Here is a 6,894-nt window from a genome sequence, read left to right on the forward strand (position 1 = left end):
AGCCTATGATTTATTTTGAGCAATAGTGTAATTTATAAAATATCAGTAATTGTGACTTTTTTGGGAGAGGAAGAGAAAGAAAAGGAGAAGTTTAAAGAAATGTGACTATTTTTATTTATTTATTTTTTTAAATTTCCTTTGTGCCCTCTGAGAAGATTTTTTTTTAAAAACATATCTTTATTAATTTCAGAGAGAGGAAAGGAGGGGGAGAGAGAGAGATAGAAACATCAATGATGAGAGTCATTGATCGGCTGCCTAGCCTGCAAACCGGGCATGTGCCCTGACCAGGAATCGAACCCCGATCGCCTGGATCCTAGGTTGATGCTCAACCGCTGAGCCACTCCCGGCCGGGCAAGAAATGTGACTTTTTAAAATATGTAATGGTATCTGCATCTAAATATTTAATAAATCAACAAACAATAAGTGCTGGTGAGGGTGTGGAGAAAAGAGAACCTTAGTACACTGCCGGTGGGAATGCAGAATGGTGCATCCACATGGAAAACAGTATGTAATTTCCTCAAAAAATTAAAAAGTGAGCTGCCATTTGACCCAGTGGTCCCACTTCTAGGAACAGATCTTAAGAATCCCAAAACACCAACCAGAAAGAATATATGCACCCCTATGTTCATAGCAGCACAATTTACAATAGCTAAGATCTGGAAACAGCCCAAGTGCTCATTAGTAGATAAATGGATAAAAAAAAAAGCTGTGGGACATTTACACCATGGAATACTACGCAGCTGTAAAGAAGAAGGATCTCTTACCCTTTGAGACAGCATGAAGGAAACTGGAGAGTATTATGCTAAGGGAAATAAGCCAGTCACAGAAAGACAAGTATCACATGATCTCACTCGTATGTGGAATCTAATGAGCAAAATAAACAGACGAACAAAATAGGCCCAGAGACATGGAAGCATAGAGCAGACTGCCAGATCTCAGAGGGAAAGAAGGAGGGGGGGTGGGGAGAGATTAACTAAAGAACTTATATGCATATATGCATAACTCATGGACACAGACAATAGTGTAGTGAAGGCCTGGGGTGGGGTGGAAAAATGGGGGGCATCTGTAATACACTCGACAGTAAAGATAAATAAATTTAAAAAATAATAAAAATAAATATTTAAAATAGCTCATTTGGTAGTAGTAGTCAGCCATGACTTGCAATTTTGATTTATTATTATTACTTGTGAGACAAGAGCTTGTCAGGGATATGTTTTGTATGTAAGTCATTGCTTCTCATGGGCTTGAAAGTGTCTGTTCTCTTAGGTAAAGGGCTAATTTATTGCACCATTGATATATATATTTCCAGCATCCTATGACCAGCTTTTGGAAAAGCATTCATATATCTAGCTATCGTCAAGTAAGCAAAGTGACAAGTTTTCATCATTCTCCTCATCTCATCATTTTTTGAGTGTTCATTGTTTAACATTGTTAATTAGTAATATTTTATGTATTCTTTTTATAAATTTACCTTTATTGTTGAAAGTATTACAGATGTCCCCTTTTTCCCCCATTGACCCCCTCCCCCCTGCCTCCCCCCAGGCCTTCACCACACTACTGTCTGTGTCCATGCGTTATGCATATATGCATATAAGTTCTTTGGTTAATCTCTTCCTTCCCCCTACCTTCCCTCTGAGATATAATCAAACCACCACAAAAGTATTTTGGTAGGCAGTGAATTTTTTTTAATAGAAAATATCCAATAACTTTAATTGAACCCCTGCCCTCTCCATGCACTCATCCCCCTACATACACTTACGATGAACCAGACAGGGAGCAGAATCTACCTCCAAGACAGCAGAGTTCATTCCAAAGACAAGGGATGAAATAGTCTAATATGCCATTTTCTGAAATTTTCATAACACTGTCCCACATATAAAGAGTTTCTGTCGACCTTACCTCATTTAATCCCTACACAGAAACCAGGGTTCAAAGAGGTCAGTCCTTGCAGAAAGAAGAGTAACGGATGCCGCAGGTCTGGGAAAGGGCCACACCACAGGAGCTCAGGGATGTGGGCTGAGGAAGCATTGATGAAATGCATCTGTGATGTTGGCCTAGCAGCACGACTGCATCCTGAAGGATGTTCTTTGTGCAGGTAAGACGAGGGAGCTCTCGTCGTGACAGGGCCTCCTGAAGAATTTCAGTGCCATTGGAGAAATGGCTGGAAACCACATGGTATAAAGATGTCTTTTATTTGGATATTCTGATTGTTTTTAAGTGGAGATTAAGAAAGACCTTAATATAAGAGGCAATCCTGCCCTGGAGGAGTTTGCACTTGGTGCCTTTGGGTCGTTGGCAGCTTCTGCAGTGTCTGTGGACATTGGGGCCCTTTATCCTGTGACAGTATCGCTTGAGGGTCTTGCTAAGGTTGGGAAACCGATGCCAGCACAGGTCATCAGCACTTTAGCCCCACCCTTGTGTTCTTTACCACAGGGCTTGGTTTCAATTTTAAACATAATCTGGAAAAAGCTCTTTAGATGCCACAAAAATTCTATTGTGTGAGGAGAGAGCGGTCCTAGCAGGACTTTGGAAACATTCTGCTGCCCAAGGGTCATGAGGAATAGAGCCAGGCTTTGGTTGGTTAAGTCCACACATCCACCCTTATCGATTTCTTCAGCCGGCAGCGTGGCACAGTTCCTGCCTGGGTCCTCTGGAAGCACCACTGCTCCCTGGCCCTGGGGATTGGAGCCCAGTTCAGCACTGAGGAAGGTGCTGTTGGTGGCCTCCGCAATCAGTGACAACCCAAAGCCTGGAGACTTCCCAGAGTTAATTCCGTTCATGTGGTCTGTGTAAATTTAGATATCAGGTATGAGCTTGCTGAGGATGCCCCTTGCAGAATCCACAGTGCTGTTCACACTAGGGCATTTCTCTGATACGTTTGATTCTTCCTAGGTCTGTGGGCCTCAGGACCTTCCTTCTAGACATGAGTAAAACACTTCACCTCCTCCTCTAGGAGACACTCCCCCTCTGCAGTCTTTAGTGCAAGTGATTCACCATCAATTCCAAACTGTTTCAAAAGAGGGAGGGCTATTGCCCTAAGAATGTCAACCAAAGGGTCAAGCTGGTTATTGGTCACTCCACACAGAACTATTCTTAACGTGTGCTTCATAGTGGAGCCAGGCAAAGAAGGCTCTCCAGGGAATAGCCAATGCTGCCAAGGACTCCCGGTCATGTCCACAGGTCCACCATACAGGAGGCCAGGCTGATACCATAAGGTCCTTCCTGGTCGGCTTATTTCAATTTGAGAGCCATTTGTCATTTTGCCCAGCAGCCTTATGAAGCTGGCTCCAAAATCTGGGAGGCCTGGGTTGTCATCTCTGAACATGGATCTTTCGGATTCTGACGGGGCGCCCCCACAGGGTCAGCAGATTCAGACCTTGAGGGGGTGGCCTGAGCGCGACCTGCGCGCACCGCTCAAGGCCCCCAGCGCCAGGGAGCAGCTCCTGCAGGCAGGGCAGGGTCTGCACCGGGGGGCTGCCCCCTCCCCCCTGCACATGTGTCCACTTGGTTTGCAATTGGAAGGCAGAGAAAAGAGACGTGGGGTCCAAGGGGAGCAGGTGGAGCCAGCGATCGCCTCCAGGCCTCCCCATCACGCGGAGGGCCGGTAGGTGGTAAGTTTTAATGATGCCATGGTTCATTTGGTTGACCAATTTACCCTTCAAAGAAGTTGCCAGTGAATCTGGAGAATACATATTTATATACATTATATATGAAACAATCTATATGTACATATACACACACATATATCTTTATATATGTACATGTATGTGCACATTAGAATTGCTATTTATATTTAGATAGCCAATCTGTTTACAATTTATCCTGGTGTGTAGTGTGAGGAATGCATTCAATTTTATCTTTCCTTTTCACTGCACAGTTGTCCCCTACATCACCCTTCACCCCAGTTTCAGATGAGGCCCTTATCATATACTGAGACTTCATATTCCTTTTGGTCTATATCTAGATACATTAAATTCTTTTCATTAGTCTTTATTTGTGCAGTAAGACCACACTGCTTTATTTATAGACACTTTATATAACATATTTCAAACTTTGATCTGGTCACCCGTCTCCCACATTGGTTTTTTTTCACAAGGCTTTTCTCTTATTCATTTTTATAAATAAGCTAACTAATCAACTTGTAGTTTAAGAAAATATAATGCTATTCTATTAGAATTGTTTTAAGTTTATAAATTCCCCCAGGGAGAATTGACACCTTTATGATGTTGAATATTCTAAGCCGAGAACTTGATGTGTCTTTCCATTAATTCCTGTCTACTTTTATTATTATTATTATAAGAATGCGTTATAGTTTTACTCATATAAGTTTTGCACTTCTCTTTTTAAGTTGATTTTTAGATTTTTTTTTTTTTTGGCAAAATAGATGTCTGCTCTTCCATTATTTCTTCTAACTAAATTTTGTTTGTATAAAGACTGGATTTCTATATTTTTTATTTTATTAAATTCCTTTATAGTTTTCAGTAGTTTTTACCAGAGATTCTTTTAGTTTTTTAGATATTTAACTGTATCATCTACAAGTAGAGATATTTTTCTTCCTCCTTTCTTCTGCTTATATTTGCTACCTCTCATCTGATTGTGCTAATTAATACCTCCAACCTATCGTTAAAATGTAGTAAAGATAGTGGATCATGTTTTATTTGAAATTTTATCATGAATGATTCTAGTGATTTTCCATTATATAAAGATGTTGGTGTTGGTGCTAAGGTATACATATGTGTGTTTTTTAAAGAAAGTACCCATCAATTTCTATTTTATTGAGTTTTTAAAATGGACGTTGAATCTTGTCAAATTTTCATTAAAAAAATCATATGATTTTATCTTTTTCACTTTTACTATGATGATATATTAATGGATTTCCAACACTGACTCACTTTAGATTTCTGTGATAAATTTTAGTTGGTCATGATATATTATTTCTTAATGCTTTTTTTAACTCTCCTTGCTAATCATTTATTTAAGATTTTTGTGCCAATTTTCTAAAAGGAGATGTCTATACATTTTGTGCATTTTTAAATATAGTTTGACATACGTGTTAATCTGCTTCATAAAAAGAATTTGTAAATTTTATTTTTTTCTGAGGATTAGAATAATTGATGTAACTTCAAGATTACTTGATCTTAAAAATCCAATGAAATTTGGTGCATTTTAGCCTGAGAGTTATTTTATATATTTTTTCTAATCCTTTTATTGTAAATAGTCCATTTAGACTTTTTATCTTGATTGGGATAAATTTTACTAAATCTTATTTTCTTAGAAGATTACTAATTTCTACTAGAATTTCAAGTTTAGTTCCATAGAATTATGTGAAGTTACTCAGACAATTTGATAGTTTTTGTTTCTTGATCATATTTTCAATATATCTTTACTTTTAAAATCATATTAAACTAATATTTTATAGTCAATATTGAAGTCTTGTGTGATTTATAAAGGTTTTATTACTTATTTCTGATTCTCTCACACTGGCTGACATGCTTACATTTTTGATAATTTATTATTTTGAACTCATACTTTGCTAAATTTAATCTAAGAGGCATGAATTAAGAACAGTTCCCTGCAGAAAATATTTTCTACATCTGGGACCCAGAGGACACCATCAGTCTGTCACTGATGTGCTGGACACTGAGTTGCAGCACCCAAGTCCCCCCTTCAAGAGAGAACTTGCTGCCCCACTGCAGAAAGTGGGCTAAACAGAAAAACCTCAGCTCTTAACCACTTCAGTTCTGCTCAGCTGTGCCCAGCCAGTGTGGCTCAGTGGTTGAGTGTCGACCTCCGATCCAGGAAATCCTGGTTCTATTCCCAGTCAGGGCATATGCCCAGGTTGCGGGCTGGATCCCCAGTGGGAGCCATGCAGGAGGCAGCAGATCAGTGACTCTCTGATCATTGATGTATCTATCTCTCTCTTCCTCTCTCTGAAATCAATAAAGACATATTTAAAAAAAATTTTTTTTTAAAAAGCCACCGCACCTAAGATCATGAAGCAGCTGTAACAGCCTGCCTATTATGGCCCAACTTCGGAGGCTCTGACAGGCAATACTCTGCTGTTGCTGGATTTGTGGCACGTACATCACTAGTCGTCTCTGTCCAGTCCTGTTCCCTCTTCCTTTTTTTCACAGGCATTGACTCCTAATAAGCAACTCTCTCAGCCTCTGACCTCAGTCCTGCTTCTGAAGAACCCTGCAATAGACCCCTTTAATTCAATTTATTGGCATATGTTTTTCTTGACCTTGCAAATAACTTATACACAAATCCCAGGCAGGTCTTTGGTTAGAAATGACCAAGAAGACTATTATTACATTTTCCCCACTCAGAACTATATGGACACAGACAGGTTTTATTTTAAGCTCCCTTTGAGATTTTGCCTCAGGTAGGCAGATGGACTTCTATCTTTGGATGGAAGGTGTGGCTCTTTGGGGTGTGTGTGTCTCAAGTTTATTTTCCTTCCTCCCCACTCTGTAGAGACCCAAGGCCTAAGTCACTGGCTCTCACACAGACTGACATTTAATCCCCCAAACTCTAGATCTGGATCTTTATTTTAGTTCCCATTTAGCTGAATTTAATCTTGGAACTTCTAAGCAGCCTATGGGAAGAGAATGCTTCTCTCCACAGAGAGATTGTATTTGGTTCTCCCAGATGCCTGGAGGAACTGCCACTCAGGATCACCTTAAGTGGAATTGTCAGCTTGGGATGTTGGGGCCTCACTGGAAATGTGAATTCCACCTGAGTCCACACGAGTGGTTATGAATTGTCAGAAGTCAGTTCCTCTAACAACCCCTTTTACCAGCCAAGGCTGAGACAGAGTAATTTTCTTACCTGCTCCCTCTAGTGTTTGCTTGATTTTTAACTTTACCCATTGAGAGTGTTGACTTTTGGAGG

General features: G+C 39.9%; 1 pseudogene across 1 annotated transcript; it reads right to left on the bottom strand.

Moving 5' to 3' along the window:
* Window positions 1-2,190: 2,190 nt before the first annotated feature.
* LOC308562055 (RNA 3'-terminal phosphate cyclase-like protein pseudogene) lies at window positions 2,191-3,590 on the bottom strand (annotated as a pseudogene). The gene has a single exon. The product of its transcript is annotated as an RNA 3'-terminal phosphate cyclase-like protein pseudogene (transcript).
* Between the last annotated feature and the right edge of the window lie 3,304 nt (window positions 3,591-6,894).

The sequence above is a fragment of the Miniopterus schreibersii genome (genome assembly GCF_964146895.1).
Source record: "Miniopterus schreibersii genome assembly, chromosome: 9".
Classification (NCBI taxonomy): domain Eukaryota; kingdom Metazoa; phylum Chordata; class Mammalia; order Chiroptera; family Miniopteridae; genus Miniopterus; species Miniopterus schreibersii.